This window comes from Strigops habroptila, chromosome 11 (genome assembly GCF_004027225.2).
Source record: "Strigops habroptila isolate Jane chromosome 11, bStrHab1.2.pri, whole genome shotgun sequence".
NCBI lineage: Eukaryota > Metazoa > Chordata > Aves > Psittaciformes > Psittacidae > Strigops > Strigops habroptila.
Window position 1 is genome coordinate 19,816,304 of NC_046360.1, and position 21,832 is coordinate 19,838,135.

Here is a 21,832-nt window from a genome sequence, read left to right on the forward strand (position 1 = left end):
ATGGGTCACAAAAGCATTTAGGGTCAAACGATGCATGGCAGCATCTCCTTTGGCCCACAGGGATGCTGTAAAGAAGCCAGGCAATACAAGAACAAAAGGCCAAGAAGAAAGAACCCAACACACTTTTATTACTTGTGGTAAGTCAGGGTGGATCACACCCAGGTTTAACCTACCAGTGAGCGCAGACTATGAAGTTTGGATGATTTCTTTACTAGATTTTTAGCTACCTTTTCTTAGAGGCATAATTGTCACTCTTTTCATCACTCCTAAAAACCAACAGTGCTCACAAACTAGGAATATGCTCACAGTGAAGGAGGGAAGGGACACCTTGTTTAAAGCCCAAAGAACAGGACACAGTATTTTGCAGGGGGAATAAATTGTAATGATATATTTCCCTGGGGGTTATTTGTCAGCTCACATCACAAACACCGGCAAAATCCCCTTCCCAGAGCTAAAGGGACCCCAGGGAAGTGTTCCAGGACCAGCAGCAAATTCACCAGAACTCAAGGCCTTAACCAGAACTTGTCCATCTGGATGTCCATCACCACGACCTTTTTCCAGAGCTAATTCATGGTCATGATCTCTTAGCAAGGTTTTTGTACCAAATAAATCTGTTGGATGTCTTAATGTCCAGTAATAAAACTGCAGATCATAGTGATAAAATCCCAACAGCCTCTGCCTAGCTGAGGCTGGCACACACTACCACACTATTTGTTCCCTGGCATATGCCCTTACCTGATCAATATGTGAATATGCTAACATAAAATCTCCATAAACATATAAAGAATGGGGGATGATTAAAAAATAATAATATTTTTAAAAATGACTAGCAAATTAATACAAAAGCCTCACTGGAAGGTTAAGAAAATAAATAGGCAAAGTTTATTTAAATCACTCCAAAAAAAGGGAACAAGAGGGAAAAAATCTGAAGCACTTGTAAACTAGTGTTTTCCTCTTTAACTTGTTACAAGGTGGTTTGTGCATGGCCTGTTATGGTCTGATAATTTAAGACCATTAAGCACTCATCTGCCATTTCAGCTTAGTTAATTCTGAAAGCGTCCATCACCATCAGATAAGTAGCTGCTACTCAAATTCTACTTGAAATAGTATTAATTCTTAGAAATTATTTGGAAAGATTCCTTAATAATTTCTGCCTATGAATAGTCTGTTTGGGGTTTTTTTTTTACACAGCATTGTCCTACAAAGATGAACTACATACCTTTGCTGGATATCTTGGTTTGTTGTCTGAGTCAGACATTCCAGTCTCTAAAAATATACAGCTTATATATTCAAATGCTCAAGGAAAAGAAGATAAGCAATGCATGTATTTGTGTGTGTGTATAAAATTGTGTACAGTGAAACCAGACAATTACATTCAAGGTTAGGATTAAGACCTATATTTCCTGAACACTGATGTCAGTGTTCAAAGATGTTAGTTGACCTTGAGGATAAAAATAAATTTTGCAGTCCTGCATCGTGTCCTCAACTTAGTTCACTGAAGACATCTCAATGTTCTGTGCTTGCATACCATAAACCAGTTAAACATGGATATTCCATAATAATTATATTTAATACTCCTAACTTCGATTTGTGGAGAGGAAAATTAGGTTTCCTGAGAGCTGCTGTAGCTTCCAAGCATCATCTTATTCACAAGCAACTGGGCTGCTTACAGCGTTATATTTAGATAAAGTAGTGATGAGAACCCTCAGCATATTATTTGTAAAATTAAATCCCACTGAGGTTTTTTTTCCTCTTGCCATTTCATTAATTCTATCTCAGGAACAACAAATAATAAAGTATATGAGGAAACATAATTCAGAATTCTATGTTTTCCACTTCTAAAATAATGGAATTTTTGGAATTTCTGTGAATGAGGTGAGAAGACTCAAATACAAGCTTCTGACAACCACGGAGATGATAAACACTAGCACTGACTTTCAAGTCATTAATTCTCTAAAGAAACACCAAAATGCTGAGCTCAAATATCCTTTAAAAGAGGCAACGATTTCTCAAAGAAACATTTTACATAAGCTGTTAGCCTTTGATTTTCCCTGCTTTATGAAAATCCTGGGGTGCCCTTCAGTCAGTGATCACACACCACACTCGGTGCAGCCCACGGTGCCCCTGACGTGTTTGCACTCATTTGCTGTCCTGTTTTAGCTGACTCCACCGAACCTGCCTTCAAGAGCTCAAAATTGGTTTAGAGCTGCCTCAGAGGTCGCTCTCCAGCAACCTGAGCCATCTTCCATCCAGTGCACTCAGCAGAGCAGGTAACAGCACCTTCAGCTCCCGAAAGCAATTTCATGTGCTATGAAGAAAACAGCACATTCCCAGGCTTAACTGGGAAAAATGTGCAGCAACTTCAGACGATGCTGTACAAGACCACAGTTAAGCCTATTCAACTAATGCACATACAGGATCCTTTAGTTGTGCAAAGGATTCTGCCCTAGAAGAAAATGGGATCCCCTGGTTGCCAGAAAGACCATTTTCTAGTTAAATGAGTGTGTATGTGAAAGGCCAAAACACGCATCCCACCTCAGATTTCTAGCCATACTCTCAGTAACATCATCTGCAGTCTTGCCACTGATGCTAGCAGAAAACAAACCACTCCATTATAGTCCAGAGCAGTTTCCAGAGCAAACATATAGGTATGAGAATGAACATGTGTCATTAAGGAAATTTAAAAAACCCCATTTCCTGTATCTGTGTGCTAAAATCGTTGGAAAAGCATCTTTGTGATGCCTCTTCTTCCTCCCCACAAGACTGCAAAAATATTCTGACACTTCTGAAAACAGAACTTCATTTTACATCACTTACTTTCTCACAGTCTAAACTAAAAATAAATTGCATATACTTACACAGAAATAAACACAAACGCTATCACATTATTAAGAATCAGAGTAAGTTCATTTCCTTTAGCGTACATCATTTCCATGGGTGTGAAAGGAGGCATTTGTAAACCAACTGATGAAAGAAACTCAATGCACTGGGGAAGGTAGAGTACCTGCTTGCATTAACACTTGTGGAATCCTTTCAGCAAATACAATTTCTAGTTACGGAACTGCCTAATGTAACTAGAGACCAGCCTAAAACTGTGTGGATAAGGAAATGCTCCATATTTTATAGCAATACATTCTAACAGTTTAAAATCAATTACATTGCTAAACCCAAACCAAAACAAAAAAACCTCACCACAGTCCAAACCCGCAGTTATCTCCATTCCATCAATAATATCAACGTTTACCTTTCATTCCCAAAGAATCAGATACTAAGGCATCAAAAAGTGTTACTTTTTCTTCTGTTTACACACCAAGTGCTGATGATTCTGTTCCCACATTGGAGCTGTGTGTCTACCTACTTTGAACAGAGAAAGAGCCATAAAAGGGTGACCCTGATTTATGTAGGATAATATCAGAAACCACTTGAAATCCTTCAAGGTGCATTAAATACCTTTCAAGGTATTTAAGGAATCCAGTGGGAAAACATGAATCATACGAATCACACATATAACAGCAATAAACTAAAAATCTACACCAGGATATTTAATTTATAGAAGTTTTGGATCCTGTGTTTTCTTGAAGGTAAAAATAATAATAATCACTATGAACAAAGGATGGAGCTCCTGAAATCACAGTTTGTAAAGAGCAAAATTACCTCACTTGTGATAAGAAAAAAAAAGATTTATTTGGGCAATATGAAAAGAGAAGGTGATTGCAATGAAGTTGCATCAGTAGAATGTGCTGTGTGTTTGCAGAATCGGCACCAGAAGAGTCAGTCAGTGATTTCTCTGTCAATGAAAGAAACACGTAACCAGTACAAGGAAATGGAGGCCGGGCACTTCAGTTTTTCTGTCCCTACCAGAACCAATCTAGGTAATTATATTACAATACAACTAGTGACTTGCACAGTACCTGTCTGCTCAGCATCCAGCAAGAGGAGCTAAAATACTGGACATGCAGAAAACCAGCATCAAGTGTAAGTAACACAGTCGTACAAAGATTTAATGATAGCTTTAATGAGCTGTTTGGATTTTTAGGGTTTTTTTTAAAAGGCTTCAGACCTCAAGCTGTTAAAAAGATAAAGCATCAAGAGTGAGATTAGTCAGAAGTCTTGATTTTCAAACCAAGAGCCAATCTTTCATCGATTTGGCATCTAATGAAATCAGGCATCAATTTCAGTTTATATACTGAGCAAATCGGGCGATACTCAGCACTTCTCTGGAGATAATGTAACAGTGAGATTCAGATCCTTTACTCCCTTCCTCTCACTCTGCACTTCATCTGTAAATAACCGCTTCCACATTTATAAGCTCTAATATGATCCCTGTGGAGATCTTGCTCAGATCTCCTACACACGCCTTACATAAAATGTTGCCTCTTCTCTTCATCACTACACAATCAGCTCAAGCTCAACAAGACTAGAGATGTATATTTAGCTGTAGAAGAATGAAAGTTAGCACAGCTTCTGTTCAGTTACATCATCCTGAAAAACACTTGAGTGAAGAACCGAGCAACTAGTTTGTGCTGAACTCCATGCTGTCCAACTATATTACCAGTTTTCCAGCCAGACACTTAAAAGTAGGTTGGATAGTTCTACCTAAAAGCAATGCAAGCATGTCCTTGTCTATCCAATGACTCCTCTATTTGCATCTTCACTGAGGTCTATGGCCAGTTCTGAGCTCAGTTCTACTCCTCATACAGAAAATACCTCCAAGACACTTGTTTGAAATACCACCTCAAATAAAGTGCTTCCTCTCCATTCAACTAAAACATTAATTGAGGCTCTTTCAAGCTCTAAACTCACACTTGTGTAACAACTCCCCAACATAAGGAGGACATGGAGCTGTTGGAGTGAGTCCAGAGGAGACCATGAAGATGTTCCGAGGGCTGGAGCAGCTCTGCTCTGGAGACAGGCTGAGAGAGCTGGGCGGGGTCAGCCTGGAGAAGAGAAGGCTCCTTAAGGGGAGACCTTAGAGTAGCTCCAGTGCCTAAAGGAGCTGACAAGAAATGTGGAGAGGTCCCTTCCAACCCAAAAACCAATCCTTCCAATGGTTTTGGGGTTGGAAGGGACCTTCCATTCTAACATTTTATGAACTCCAAACTCTTCACAGCACTAAAAGAAACAGGAGTTCAAACTCCTCAGTAGTTTGGGGTTGGGGGACAGAGGCTGCTTATGTGACAGCTTTTCAATGAAAGTTTCCCAAGTTGGATACCACAAATTGACTGTGCCTGCAGTAAATGAAGCCAAAGCCACAAACAAGCCTATGATGAACGAAGAGATTTCTTGATAGAGGATGGCCGAGCTGCAATAGTATTAGCTCAGAGCTAGGAAGATCTAGATTTAATTTCAACATCCACCACAAATTCTCCCTTTAACCTTGACCAAGTGATTCAGTTTCGCCATGTCCGTTTCCTACATAGACACAATAGATCATCTCCCCAATGTACAGTGAGGACAAATAAAAGATTGCTAAATACTCAAGCTAATCTTTCAGCATTGAAACTCTTTCACAGGCAACCTACTGCATAAGTCTAAAATAAATATTAAGAAGCCAAACCACTGAGGAGTTTTATTGCACTGCAGCAAAAATTCAGGTGTCAGCTCATCTTCCGTGCTTTGCTGAACATGACCACAGAGAGCTGAGGAGGATCTCAGACTTGCTTCAGCGAGCTCTTAAAAACACCTAACACTTCTTATTTTCATGGATTAGTAAAACTCACAACTGTTCAAGGGGGCTTTATCCCAGTTCTTAGCCTACATACACCCTGGTCAGTTCTCAGAACACAGACTTACCAAGCATGAAAGCCAACACAAGAATGAGGTCTGACAGAACTCCAGCCCCAGCTAGCCACACTCTGCCGTCTGACCCGTGAGCAATTCCTGCTTTTCTTGCTTACCTTCCACATTCCATATTCTTTGCTCCGTATGTCAAAATTACCCCTACAATTTTAATTCTGTTCCCAAGTCTCTTCAGATGTAACACTGAACTGCATCTGCTTACTCAGATTTCAACTAGGATCTCTTAGAACAAAACCAAACACCGCTCTTCAGAACACACACAACTTTCGTGTTAAGTGAATGTCAAGTTTCCGTATGCATTAAGCAACACCTAAAGCATGTCCTCCAATCCTCACACAGAGGATCTTTTCAGTTGACAAAGACCTTTGAGATCAGTGCTTCCGGAACACTGTAAAAATCCTCCAGTATTAGGGCTTTTTTTCCCCTCCTTCCTTCCCCCTGCATTTTACAGTTCTGTTTCTGTCTTCCATGAGCTCCTAGTAACAAGCACTGATCTGAAGAGTTTGTTTCATCTATATGCCAACTACTTAAATATGAGAAACATTTGTGACACTAACAGCCATGCTTTCTGTAGGGGAGGAGTCCCAAACGGACTTCACTTGTGCATGGACACTGGTAGTAGGACCTCTGCACCTCCAGAATTGTTTCCCACCTCGCTCCGCAAAACCCACATCCCAAGGCAATGCCCTTAACTCTGCCCACAGCCTTATTGCACGGGCTCACTCTCTGCCCTGGAGGAGCTGCCCACAGCCAAGAGCAAGCGCTGGGCTCCTCACCAGCAAGGCCCTGCACAGGACAGTGGTGTGAAATGCAGTGCTCAGCTTGCAGGGAAAGCAGCTCCCATAGGAAACCCCAGCAGGAAAGCAGGACAATCCACCCAGCAAGGCACAGCCTGCACAGAGGCATTTCATCTGTGCACACTGAACTGGGAGCTGCCCTTTCTGCACACCGCTAGTGATGTTAGAACCACAGTGTAGAAAACTCTGCTCCGAAAACATGAAACTCCTCCAGAAAAGAGGAGTGGAACAGACCTATTAAACATTCTGAAGTGAAAATTCCATAGAATACACTGAAATGCCACTGCCCAGACTGCTGGTGACATGGCATTTCTCTACGAAATCTTGCAGTCTATGCTATAGAGCCTTTATTTATTAAGATGACTATCCAAACATAAAATCCTATGCTCCTGGCTGCACAAATCTGCTTAAAGGCAGGAAAAGACAGAAGCAAGGGATCTTAATCTGCCATTTGTTTCAAAGGAATGCTAAACAGGAAGCAAAAGAAAATGTAAAAGCTTTTAGAACTGTTTCAGTGCCCATTTCAGCAGAAGCATCCAGATCGAGTGCTGACATGACTGGAAATTCAAAAGAAATGGGGAAGAAAATCGACCCCACACTCCAGCGTGGGAGCATTTCCTACTTCCTAACAGCTTGTTCCATTGTCTCACCTCTGCAAACACAAGTGAAATCACAGAACGCTGCTGTTCTATTTCACAAAAGCAGGAGTTACTGATGCTGCTGTGTGTTGCTTGGGACATTTTTATTAACTTTATCCTTTGTGATACCATTTTGCTTGTTCATTCTGGGTTTTGCCATTGGGGGCACAGGTAGTGTCCAAGTGAATGGGATAGCAACTGTGGAAAAAAGTAAATGGCGTTTTTGTTCCTTCCCCCCCCTCTTCCCCCAAGTTAATCTCTGCACTGTTCTTTTTTTGTCTGTCCTTCCTGGTAAAAGACAATAAATTCATGCTCTTACAAGAGAGGGATGAGTGGTTGTTGCCAAATGATTGGCAAACAACTGATAAGTGTCCAATCAGCCAAATCTTCCTACAGGTATATCACAGAAGTAACAGTATAAAGGAAAAAAAATTAAATTGTTTTCTGGTTCAAGGTCCCCTTTGATTTGGGTTTATTGTGACTGTGATTGCAGTTTTGCTTCCCTTCCCTATTACAGACAAAGCAAATACCAGCGTTTGCTTCCACAGTGTGTAGCTGGCAACACCCAGGGCTTTCATCGGCCAGGCCACAGTGTGCGACAGGCTTTGGGAGGCTGAAGGCCCCACTTTGCTTTGACCAACACCCCAACCTGATGCCAGCTGAGGTTAGGTCAGCATGAAAGCGCTAGGGATGGGGAATAAAATCCTGGATCCCATTTGTCTCCTTGAAATGGCAACCAAACTACGGGCATTATTTTCCACCTTCCCTCCAGTATGGTTGCGGTATTTTGGATTTTCTTCTACTCAGCTGAGCAAGCATGGGGGAGGAGGAGGAGGAAGAGCAGGAGGAGGAAGAAAAGGTACTAATCTCTTTCGAAAACAGCACTTGACACCGAGTGTGTAGGTGATAATGACTACTTGTAGGGAGCTGACATAACACCAAGCATTTACAGTAGAGTGAAACTTTGCTGTAAGAGGAGTGAAGGTCCATCGAAGCGGTTAATTCATGACTTTTATTCTAGCACACCATAAAAGAGACACAATATGATTAAGGTGATTCTACAGTTGTTCCAACAGCCACAGTGAGAAATGGCAGTAGTGTATCAGCCCACCTGGGTGACTGGAAAAGAAGGTGCAGTTCACCTTTCTTCAGTTCTCCAGAAGGACTGAAAATGCCAGCTGGTCAATTAAAACCAGGAAGAATGCACATTCTGCCATGCAGAAAGGAAAAAAAACCTTAAGTGAGGCAAGTAGCAAACACACAGGAAGCAAATTTAAAATGAATCACAGGATGAACACTCCCCGGAAGCAAATTTAGAATGAATCACAGGATGAACACTCCCCAGCTCCCCACACATCTCTCTCCTACGTAATTAAATGAAAACTGCCCTTGCAGAGGGAAAGAAAGCTGCAATAGTTTTATTTACATATCAACAATTATTCAACTGTCAACATAACTCACACACATTCGAGTTAATGGAGAAAGCATCAACACAGCTATTGACTACACCTTAGACCTTCTCTTCAGATGCCAAGTAGCAATTTCAGGCTCTTTCACCTTAGGAATTCTTAAGTATTCCCTTTATCTGGGGTACACTTGTGCCATTCCTATCTCAAACACACTAAAAGCTGTCTCAGGTTTTGGTTTTGGGGTTTTCTTCTAGTCTGGTCCAAAAGCATATTTGCACAAAGTGCGTCTGAGCAACAGTACAAAACTAAAAATTAACTAGGAACATGCAACTTTATAGAGCCTACCATAAAATGCCACTAAAGGCACAGCAACACTGAACCATGTCCTCTTTGGAAATGCACAAATAGCACATCTCAGCTTCCCAAGTGAAAATACTTACACGGGACTCTTTGCAAGTGCATGACTTGGTCTGAGGCAGAATTTCCCTCTGATCCTGCCTATATGACTGCTCAGATACCGCTTCTGCCCAAGATATGGGCTTCCATTCTTTACTCCCAACTTGCATGCCTAAGTTTTTATTATACTGTTATGTTATTTGGCACATGAAGAATGAGGTTAAGTGGTAAATTATTACCTTATCTTCACAGGATGAACTAGGCCTAGACACAAAGGTGCCAAAAGTAATTATCACATTAGATGAGGCCTGGTAAGAATCACACAGTTAACCTCTGCACAACTATCGCATACTTGCTCACACTCCTGAAGTTCCTGTACACTCAGGTTTCTCATTCACAAGTGACAAATAAACCTCTTCCTCATCCACATTAATGTCTTTATGAGAGTCACACTGCTCCCCTATCGAAGAATGCTCTCATGACAGAAAAACCATGGGAATTTTTGTTTCACTTAATTTTTCTGCTTGGATATAGGTGCTGCAGGTTCCGTCCAATGCTGTGTCACACTGCAAACCATAAAGTATCCCCATTTTGAAGCCAAGGAGTTCTTTCAGCCGGCAGAGGAACCTGAGAATGGAGTACACCCATCAGATCTGACAGCTGCCTCCAGTGCATGCTCTGTTTTTTCCTTCCCTAGCCAGCTCACTGCTGGGATAAATGCAAGAAAGAAGTGATAGTCAAGGAGAAGGACATGGGATGCTACTTTTGTCAACAAATATTCCTCATGGATCTTAACTTCAGCTACAGGACATTATCACTGCCCAAGCGAAAGCATGCGGATAGACAGTCAGTTACCAGAAAGAAGAAAGTCTGGAATGGAAGCTAGCTGGTGCAATACCTCAAATGTAAATTTAAGGTCACAAAGACACAGAAGTTTTGATTTTGCTTTCTGCAATAATGACTTCTCTTAAAAAAACAAAACAAAACAGATGAGAAGGATTATGAAGAACTGAAGCTTTTCCTTTTAATGCAAATGTAGTTGAAAGTGCATTAACTACAGAACATTCACAGGGTATTAAACCAAATGCTGAAGTTACATACAATCTTATGCAATGTTTGCTGCCCCTGGAAAAAATGGAGCACATCGATTATAGAAGTAGTGCTTTTAACAAAATCAGCTACTGATCCTGGTTTTTAAAGTTCAGACTGGCAAATATTGAGGAGCAAAACTCCAAGCACCACCTCAGGGCTTTTCCTTCAACCTGAGTGTCACATAAATGTGGTTCACAGGCTGCTTCTACTCCAGAGCTGTGGCTTCCCTGCAGCCTAAGCTGCGCTGGATCAGTTCCAAGATGAGTGCAAGAGCCCAAGCAAGGCAGGACTGGGACCATGACGGCAACAGAAAGGGAAGCCAGAAAGGCCGAGAGCCAGTTTTCACATCAGCTGAAGCCGTGATGGGACAGCAGCCTGCGTCAGCCCCACCAAGCCTTACAACCATGACAGGGCTCAAGGTAGATCATTACCGTCCACAAGAAGGTAATTATTCCATTGACAATGATCCCTCACTGACCACAGAGCTTCTCTAATTTCAAGCTGTTAAACTCAACTGTAACATCCCAGTGGAGAACATCTACATGTAGTGCATGCTTGCTGTGCAAAATCACTTCTGCTCAGGAAACTCCATGGTTTGCACAGGTGCCAAAAAATGAGTTTTGCTTATCTATCACAAGTTACAGCCTCTTTTTCTAGTTAGTTCTCACAGCCCTTTACTATTTTTTCCACCAATAGCAAATAAAGGACATATTGGGATAGTCTCAACTATTAATGAAGTGATGTGCTCCCAGCTGTTAATATGTTCCTCTCAGCACCTTTTGTAGTAAGTATTTACAAGCACAATTTGGATCACTTAAAACCAAAACCAAAAAAACCAACCAACCAACCCACCCAAAACCCAGGTCAGCTGCAAAATCTACGATGGTTTTCAACAGGGCTGCAAAACTGTTAAAGAGATTCCCTAAATCCTATTTTTAAAATCCTATTTTAAAGTTGCTCCACTAATACCAGTGATGGTGAAACAGCTTCCCAAAAGCCAAAAAAATGCCACCCTGGTGTTTAATAATCCAGGTGGTTAAGCAATGGTTCAGCTGTTACACACATTTCAGGAAGGAGAAGCCAGGAGGCTGATGGAGGTGATGTAGCTGCTTTTCTTGGAGTAGCTACAAACTCTACACAACACATGGTCCCTATTCTGCTTTGCTGTGCCACTGAAGAGATGAGAGGCAAAGTTATTCTCCTATTATGGGAGGAACAGAAGAGCTACTCTAAGCAGAGAACAGGAAAAAGATGGATGAGCTTTTAAAGCTTCTCCTGCATTTGAGTTTGGGTTGTTCAAAGTTGAACTGCTTTAAATTGAATTACGGAATACTATGTATTGTATACACATATTGTAAAATAGACAATTGAGCAGCAGCCTGCACAAATTCCTAAGCACTGAAATTAATCTGTCATCTTGCAAGGTCACTATCAACAGAGCAGCTCCGGAAAAATAATAGGTGATGGAAAGACAGGAGTAAATAAATCAATGGCTGAACATTGCTTTCTGGGAAATTGTATTTTGGTTTAGATTATATTCTGCTATGCAAGATATCTTTGCAGTAGGGAGCAAGGTCATGCATAATACTGCACTAACCAAGTAACACAAACAAAACAGATTTAGCATAGTAGATAGGAAGAAATTTGCTAAGAGTTTTTCTTCATGAACAAATAATGAAGCCATAGAAATACTTCCATGTGCCACATTCTTTTGAGTGCATCCCTCTTCTGATACACATCTTCCATTCTAAAAATATTCTGTTTTACCCTTTAGCCATCAGCCGAAATGAATATTCCCTAATCCTTTCCATAAAATTAAAAAGGAAATGCAATTTCTACAGAGTCCCAGCAGCCCTTCTGAACCATGCTGTGCTGACACACAGATTTCAAACACACATTAGGAGATTTTTGACCTTTTGCTCTTTCAAATCAGTCACAGTAAAGATATAGGTCATTTTGCAATAGGAGTTCTCCCTGTAAAAGAGTTTGCATAAAGCATTAAGAATGTCTTCTAGGAGAATTGCCTTTTATTTCTGAATACGAGTTAAAGGACTGCTTTAGACCAAGATTAAAATCACAAAAATGAAATTTTAAACATCTATTGGAAAAGCTGTTAAATCCTGTATTGCAGAATTACTTCAGATCTACAAATATCTTGTCTATCAAAATTCACCCAACACCGCTCTTGCACCAAACAATTTATAGTCCAATTTACAACAGGACCGTGTAAGTTCATTTAGCAAACCATCAGAGGTAGAAAAATAGACCAATAATCCCAGTGTACTTAAAACACAGAAATCCCATGTACTTTAGACATAGAAAGAATCACTGAAATCTCACGGCAGAGTCAAACTAAGATGCTTTGGTTAGCTACCCTCAATCTGACGGGGAAGTAAACCAGTGTGATATTCAATGAAAGTATTGTGAATTACAACCTTGACTTAGAAATTCATGGGACAGACATTGTGAAATGACTGGTAAGACTTCCTTCAATGCATGAAAACACTATTGGAGAAAAAAGTCTCTCTCGCAGCAATACACTGCTGTCTGTTCGGGCAACTCATTTTGGTGCGGGTGATAAACACCAAGTGCAGCCGTGCCATAAGTGTAAGAACAAAGCTGAGTCTCTTGAGAGCAGTTCCTACTACTCATACAGCAAACCTGAACACTTGTCCACCCTGAACTGCAAAAGACCAACCCTTGCAAAGCAGGCTCCTCTGTTACCATCCACTGGAGCGGCTCCAGCCCTACCTGCACTGCGAGAAGTTACGGGCTGCGACTTCAGATTTGGTCTTTGTGGCTCCCTTGCTGCTCCACTGGTAAATAGAGGATTTCATGCTCTTAAGATATCTAACCAGGCATTGTTTAAAGTGGTAATTTCAATTAAGAAATCAAATCTACCAATTTTGTAAGAAGAAAGAGTGCAGGAAAGACATGGGAACTTATTTTCTCTAAATCTAAACTTACTTTCATCCATTTACACTGCTTGTATATATGGTCATTCAAAACACAGGAGCACACCATGTGTATCAGTCATTTTCACAGCTCGAAGATGACAAAATTATTTCTTTCTCTGAGCACACTCTCTCTTTGTTCACCTTTAAATATTTTGACAAAACGCATAGTTCCTACAATAAACATGTCCCGAATGGAAGGAGGACTAGACTAGAATATTAGACAAGGATAGATAATGACAAAGACTAGAACAGCAGAAGTGTCAAAGGAAATACTTATGACAATATTTCTGCACAGACTTGGAACCACCATCTGCTCACAAAAAAGTGAGTATTCATCACTGACTGGTCAAACCCTGCAAGCGTACATCTCATTCACCTCCCCAGGACTTTTGCCTGGATTGAATTCTATCTGCAGCCTGTACACAAGAGAAATAGTGCTGTACAGAGGTTAAACTAAACCCTTGAAACTGCATTATTCACAATTTGAGTGGAAAAGATAAACTGATTATTAAAATTCTATTTTATATATCTTCTTCCTGCTTCCTGATTCTTTCTCAGTAATCGAGGATCCAAATCCAGTGTAACAGAAGTTTCACTAAATTCATTCACTGTTCAAAGCTGTAGTCAAGTTTTTTCAAACTACTTTATTCTGATTATATATGAAGAAAACTGCACTGTAGTTTTAGGATTTTGCTTCTGCACTTTAAAAATAGCTGTCTTATTATCATGGTATTTTCTTGTCCTCATACTGCTGAATTCTGCACACCACATAACAGACTAGCAGCAATCTGAAGCCAGTCCCCACAGCAGTAAAAATAACACGACTGTTAGCCAATGCAAAAGATCCTAATTTCTTCCAAAATCACATTTTAAAAAAAGCCTAATTCTCTCATTGGAAGGTTAACTTCTCTGAGTATCTTTTTCTCAGAAACCTCACCCATCCAGCCCTGCTCCAAGAACACCGCTGAAAGACCCGTCCTCTCCCTTTCTTCTCCATCCTTCCTAACAAGTAAAAAAAACTAACCCAAAAAACCAACCCAAACCACTCTGGAGAGCAGTTGTTTCTGCCTGAATGTGTGAGAACACTTGTAGATCTTGTCTTCTGCCTTGCTGCCGTTTTGATTTTATTTTAGCTGGTTTGGATCATTTTATCTTCAGGCACTGCAAACATCTGTGGCTTAAAGCCAAGCGTGAGTTTGGATACTGCCCGCCGAGTTTCCTCCATTTCACAGTTAGCTGATCACCATTCACCAGCCCAGAGCTCCTGCCTTGGTTTTCCTTACTGTATTTTTAATGTTCTTTCCAAATAAATCCAAATGACAGTCTCCTGATCAAGTTTTATGGATTTTCATTTAAATAGATAGGTGGAGGAGGTATATAAACTAGCATTTTCCCATCCATTTTATGTAAAGTCGTATCTAAGATGATGCATGCACCACCAAAATAGCTGTTCAAAATGAATCATTCACACCAGTTTCCAACTTCTTGTAAGAGATAAGGATTGAGCCACCATTGCAAAAACTTTGAAAATGTCTTATAATAAGAGAGCCTTTTGTAAGCCCAATGCAATGTGGGAATGAAAAGTAAGGGGAAAAGAAAAATCTAAATCATGCTTTTTTAACTTAAGAGTATGAAAATTACCTACGTTTTACTCAAATCTGATGACAGAAAAGTAACAAAAGCCTTGTCACACACACAGCTTATGAAAACAATGAAACACCATCACAAGGGCCAAGACTTCAAAATCAAAGGATTAAAATGAGACTCTAGACAGAAAACAACCGATGCTTTTCACAAGTTTTAAATCTCACTATACACTGGCTGGTGATGAACTACAATGGTGTATGTATGAACAGGCACGCAAACACCCACGTGCATTCATATGCATGAACCTTGTTGTTTAAAGTTTATTTTCTGATCTCAAGATTCAAAAAGCTTATGACGATTTGGGGGATTTTCTGTTTCTGCCATTTTTCTTTCCCCTACAGATTGCAATACGATGTTTTTTCCAAGTTTGCAAGCTGTCCTTCTCTCCTCTTTTCTCCTTTGCTTTACTTTTTCTTTTTACTAGTATGTATTTTAACAGAAATAATTCAAATTCCATGAAGACAGAAAAATCTCTGATCCTTAATAACCTCATGTTAACTACTGCACTCTCCTCCACTTTAGCCTTTGCAAATCCCAATTTTCTATCCCTGAATTCTGTTCTAAAATACATAACCAATTGTGCTGGCTCTTTACTGTCATTGCATCAGGTGGGTTTTTTCATCTTCCTTTTCTTTCTTTCACAACCACCTCAGAGGACTCGGACCTGTTGGGGCCTCGCCTTAGCTGTTATCTGGAGCTACACCCGCCTTTGCTCTGCAAGGATCTCCTTGATCACCCATTTCCCAGATTTTTCAAGGACCAGGAGCTATGGCCTTATCCTTTTAACCAAAGGCAATCCTCCCTCACCTGCAAAATCCACCAATTAACCTCTACCAAACCTCTCTCCATGACTGAGGGGTTCTCTGACAGGTACAAATGATCCACTCCTGAGCTTTACCAACTCTGGTTCAGATGCAGCTTCTGACCCAAAAAGTCCCTGATGGACCGGTTACAAGAACAAGAAGTTCCGTCGTTACTAAAGCTCTTTCCATAAAGAAAGGATCTGCTACTAGCCCTTGTCATATCCTGATTTTCAGGAATGCTGCTTCCTGGGATTTGGAAAAAAGTTTATAAGAAAACTAAGTTTCAGCATCACCTTTAATCTCACCATATTCCAAAGTATGTGCTTTATTTTCATGCCCTCCGTAACGCACACTGACAGGTAGAAATGCACACACTCCTCGAAGGAAAGGGAGGAGAAAGAAAAGAGTTCAGCTGTTGAAAGTTATGTCTATGCCCACTGGGCACAGATTTCATTCCCCTTTCAACAGTTTCTCAAGCAACACGGATGGAGACATTTACAGTGGTGAATCATGCTACTCCAGCAAGACTGCACCATTTCCCTGGGGACCTGTGGGATGATGGGAAGAGGAAGAATTCCTCAGCAGTGATGTTTGTGGAGGGGGTGAAGAAAGAAGAAGAAAACACAACAAAACATACAAAACACACACACATGCACACACAAAGGGGGGAACTCAGCTCCAGCCCGTGAGAGCGGGGCCAGCATCCCAGAAGGTGATAAGTGGGGCAGGAGGGACCCAGCAAGGTCTCTCTTAAAACTGTTTCAGCAGTGTCATAGACTGTTTCATAAACAGGTTTCTCCTGCCTAATACAAGCAGTTTATAAAGACTAATATGGTCTCATCTCCCTTCAAATTGTGATTTATATCCCAGGGGCTAAGATAGAAAGTAAAGATAAAAATATCAATAAAGATGACAGAAAATTATTCTTTGCTCTTTCTTCTTCTTAGGCACGACTACTCAGCAGTTGTTTCTCCAGCAGCCTCACTGGCAGCCATCAGATGAATTACTGCTGCCAGACAGCGGCAGTTTTACCTATGATACCGTTTCATCTCTGGTACGTAGCTCACACCAGCTGCTCCAGCAGAATTCAGCACAGAGAAACCAACCCATTCCTTCTCTTTCCTCCTACAGTTTTTAAGCTCTGCAGCTGCAGCTGCCAAGTCCCTGTTTCGATGTTGAAAATCCAGTACAATTTATGTTTGCCTTCATATACACTCCTGCTTCTTTCTGTTACACTCTAACCTTATTCCAGATGATGCTGATGGAAAGGAGAAACTACCTACTATAGATGAGGTATTAGACAGCTCTTCCTGTGATAAAAGGTTGGGATTTTTTAAAATGAGTATGGAAAAAGTCCATTCAATGGACAACATCCAGATACATATTTGCATTTCTAAAGCCAATAGCTGGTATAACTTGTATGTAAATACATAAATCTCTTCTGATCTGTGCACACGGATTCACAGTACATCATTCCACGAAGACTTAATCGCGAGTGGTAAACCTCTGCTTACATCCTCATTTTTAAAGAGGTCTTTAAAAATACAATAGCTTCTGAAATAGAGATGTGAAGTTGCTGCAAATGACATTAAGAAAATGTTCATCACATTCAGAATAAAGCTGTGATCTCCTCTGTATCCCAACCCAATTCAGAGAAGTCACTGAACTGAACCTTGGCGCTTTCAGTGCTCTTTCACTTTAAGGGAAGGGAAGGGAAAAAACCCACCACCACAAACCCAAAGCAGAACAAACCCTACAAAATCCAGTCTTCCACCACATTCCCTTGTGCTAAATTTAGTACTAGTCTAGTACTGGGACCAGGAACTGGCACGAAGGGATTTGGGCCAATATAAACTAGAAGCAGCAATTTTCATATCTATCAGATGATTAAGTTTTGCAGGACAAGCAAATGATATGTAAAAATTCCATAGCAGCTAATCAAAAACAAAACTTGAGGAAGCAGCAAAAAGCTCATAATGAAGAAATATATTCCACCACAGGTGGCAGGAAATTGTAGCTACTGATAACAAATGTTATGGGGCTCTGGCAAAGAAAGAAAATTAGCATAAGCATGAAGGCAAAGTAGTGATAGCACCAAAAAAAAAAAAGCCTCAGAGCACTCTCCAGAAATCTATCATGAGAATCAAAGGAAAAGTAGTAAGTAATACATTTGCATTTTCTGTAAGACCTTGCATTTCAACATATTCTTAAGTATTTTGTGAGTGTAAGTAGCTGGCTGCAGACCATGTGTTGCTTGCATACATAAAAAGCAAAGCATCACTTCACTCAGTGCTGAAGCACCGACATCTGCAGAGAGAGATTACTGAGGAACCCAAAACAAGACCTAAGAATAAGTCACTCAGTCCATCCAAATAGGCAGTGTGAATGACTAAGAATCCAGAAAATTCAAACCCTGGGTCTCAGAATACTACAGAGAGAAGTCACGACCAAAGACACAAGGAGCCCAAAGCCAACCTGAGGCACAACATGGCCAGGGTGACAAGAGGAGCATGGCAAAGGGGGGGTCACGCCTGGCATCAGTCACAGACTCTTCTCCAGTTCCACTGGCTTTTCTGAAAGACTCTGGCTTAGGAGAAAGAGATGTAGGAAGTGAGATGGATTACACCACTCTGCAAAAGCTGGGAAGTCCCAGATCCCCATTTGAGAATGGTGTTAATACTTCTGACTCAGATGAATTCTCCAGGGAAAAATGGATGGGATTGCTACAGAAGATGACTGTATCATCAAACTGACAGCAAACAGAGAATTTATCTACTTTGTTCAGCCAAGAGTACAGTATTCAGTGAAGTCAATGGAACTCCAACATGGATAACAGCAGGCAAAAAACAGACTTCAAATTTAAAGCAGCTAAACAAGATCCACAAGCAAAACACACATTTTAGTAATAACAAGGAAAAAAAGAAACAAACTAGTATTTTGTCTAAAAAGAGCTAAGCCTGATCTCAGCAAGGAGCTACACCTGCAGGCCAAATTGAACAAGAGGAGAGAAGAGCACCAAAGTATGTCTTCCTTAGTAAGTATCTTCCTTCGTAACTTAGATAAATCACAAGAATGACAAAACAAAACCATGAAGGATTTCATATGGAACATCTTTAGGAGAGGACAAGAGCTGCAGTTACCGTAGTGAAGAAATAATCCTCACGTGCTCCTGGCCTCCCCAGACAAAATCCCCCAGTCAAAGCAGTGTTCCTCCTGTCTCTCTTGTCTTCTGGTGTTAGGATCTAACCAGATTATGTACATGCAACCTCAGTGCTGCTCCAGAGGCACGCTGAACGATAGTGACCCCCAGGCAGAGTTAGACTCTGAGCCCACTGCATCTGCCTCGTGCAGTGTTTGAGAGGCTCACCACAGTGTGTTCCCTACAAAGGTTTGTTTGGGGTTTTCCAGGTTTTTTATTTTTACGAGCGTTCTCCATTGTGTGATTGTGCCTGGCAGTTTGCCTTCCACAACAGAAACCAACAACGCTGGGCATTATATTAAGGAACAGAAAAGACGATGGTATTTTGACCTCTTCCTATTTCTCTGCAAGAAATAAAAAGTACAAAACTCTTGGGGAGGCTTTTTTTTTTTTCTTAAATAGCTGAATGACTAAGTTCCCTGCCTAGTAAGCCTGTCTTAGCTGTTCAGTCTCTTGCAGACATTAAATGTCTGACAACTAGATTACAGACTACTTGTTTTAAGAGTTTTGGAAAAACCAAGCTTGAATCTCTAGTATTTTGAAAGATAAGCACAGTATTTGGTCTGCACAGCTTATAGCACCTATTCAAACCTTCATTAAAGCAACAGTGCCAACCTACTGCAGCCAAAGACTGACGTCACTATGGGGTAGTGCTCAACTCGATGTTATAGTTGCCCACATAGTCATGATGACTATGTTCTCATTCTGCTCTATATCAAAAAAATAGAGGCACTAAGTAGAACATTTTGATAGAAGTTAGGTTAGTTGTAGTTGAAAGAGCCTATCAAACATTTACGTGTAGGAGAACTACACACTTACCGCCCTGGTGGAAATTCATCTGGAAAGTGTTAGTGACAAAAGAGAGCAAATCCTTGAATAATTTCCATCCACATAAGCATTACTCAATATTTTGAATGTATTAAAGCTGTTCAAGTGCCATTTTGTATCACATAAGGCTTTTTAGAAACCTCAGAACACAACAGTCACTTTAAGGTTTTTACCACACAGTATAAAAGTAAATAAATATTCTAAACTATGTTCATACAGTCTTCTTCATAGCAGCTGTGCAGAACTGAAAGCTCTATGCTATGGAAAGCTGCCTTAATTGCAGAAACTTGCTCAGACATCTTGTAATCATAAAAATCAAAAGTAATCTTATACTTCACTGTACTCAACTCTATTAAGAATAAATACTTATCAATTTTTCTTTGTTGGTTCTACTACATCATAAGCCCAAAACTTAATTTAATAGGTAGTGAGTGCTATTTCCCCTTTTCCTACAGTAGTCTGAATATTATACCTCATTTTCCCTTCTTGGTTAAGGAACCTTCAACAAGAAAGACACTAAGTGGAAATACAGATTATATATTTATCATATTGCCTCTTGCAAATCACTAGAACCACTTGCTATGTGACAGAAAATTCAGACTAAATACCAGCTTCTTCCTTGCACTTAAAAAAAATCATGGAATTCTCACACATTCAGAGCAAGTTGAGCAACTTCATTTTAACATGGTTAGAAAGTTCAGCCAGTCCAAGCTGCCTGACCTCTAGTGCAGCTACAACTAAAGAAATGCTTGAAATAAGCTCGTGCTGCCCCATACCTGACAGTGCACTCCTCCTGCACTCATCTTATGGTCCCTGCCCTGGATTTCAGCAATGTCCCTTACATAACCCACCACCAGTGCCACCCAAAACACACATTTGTCACGCTCACCATCCCCACCCTTCATACACAAGGTAAAGAAAAAGCAGACTGATCTTTCAAACTAAGGGAAGCTCTCCTTAAATGATTTGAAAACATATGTAACATGGAAGAAACCTCTGATTAGTTATACACAGTAAAGCAAATAGAGCACTTCTATTTCCTTGGCTGGTGTCACAAAGCCAAAAAACAAGATCTTATTTATCAGTAAGAGTTGAATTCCTCAGGAATTTTCTATTTTCTGCAAGTTCCATTAAGTTACAACAGTTGATTTTTCATTTTGGGAAGAAAAGAGAAAAAACAACTTACAGTGCTGTTGTCTTGTGAAAACGAACGAGTGCTTCATAAACAGGGTTCCAAGTCATAGAACCAGCTGGGTCTTTTCGTGTTGGATAATCAATCTCGATTTCAAAACTGGAAGAAAGAGAAGAGATAATTAGACTTGACAAACCCCAGAGAATTAAGCAAATTAACAGAACAAACAAGGACTGATCTAAAGGATACCCCACAAGAGAAACACATCCAAGAGCAAACAACCAGTGTCATAAATAGTTACAGACATTTTACAGTAAAATAAAGCAGCTAAAAAGTTCTAACTCTGTGACCAAAGATCTGTATTAATAGCTCAGAACTATACGCTTCAGTCCCAACAAGCTCTCGCTCTTGGCCATTTATCAGCCATAGCCCTCTGGCCTCTCATGTATGTAAATAAATGGTATTTTTAATGCACACAGCCCTGTGGAGACTTTCAAGTGGTTGTAATTCCCATCATCTTTAAAAATAGCTAGCACCCTGAAGAAAATAAGTCTAAACCTTCAGCATTTCAGGCTTCTCCAGAACAGCTACTTGACGCTATTAATATTCCGTACTAACAGGACAAATACAGAACATTAACCACAAGGGTTGGGGGGGGTGTGTGTGTCTGGGGGGGAAGGTGGCACAGGGCAGGGAGATTCCCCTGGTGTTCCTTGCATGGCATAAGAACCTGGAAGTGAATAACAGAGTGGTCTTAAGGTCAACATACCGATGTCATCGTGAATAAATGACATTGTGACTTGTTTCATAATAGATACTCAAGGAGGTGCACCAAAATCGCAGGCAGCAGTTCTGCCAGAAAGAAAGGTCCTGCGGGGTGAAGGATTCCCACGTGCAAACATATCAACACTGTACCATAAAGAAAGATAACAAGAAATAGTAAAATTGTCATATTTTTGTATTAAAAGGGAACACGGTGCTCCAGAGTGATGCCATTTTTGAGCCAACTCACAGAATTTTACTCAGTTACTCTTGTGTCAAACAGTAGCATATGGCTCAGCCAGAGGCGATGTTCTTGGTAGAGAAAACATCCACTTCTGACTTCTAAATCCCAGCTAATGATCAGTTCATCACA

At 40.5% G+C, this 21,832-nt stretch overlaps 1 protein-coding gene across 4 annotated transcripts in view; it reads right to left on the reverse strand.

The window, feature by feature from the left end:
- Positions 1–21,832, reverse strand: part of ATP2B2 (ATPase plasma membrane Ca2+ transporting 2) — a 412,410-nt gene that overhangs the window by 249,923 nt on the left and 140,655 nt on the right. For all 4 annotated transcript variants that reach the window (XM_030501298.2, XM_030501304.1, XM_030501296.1 and 1 more), the window contains one exon: positions 20,752–20,856. The gene's annotated coding sequence lies outside the window, so the exon portion shown is untranslated. The remainder of the gene's footprint in view (positions 1–20,751; positions 20,857–21,832) is intronic.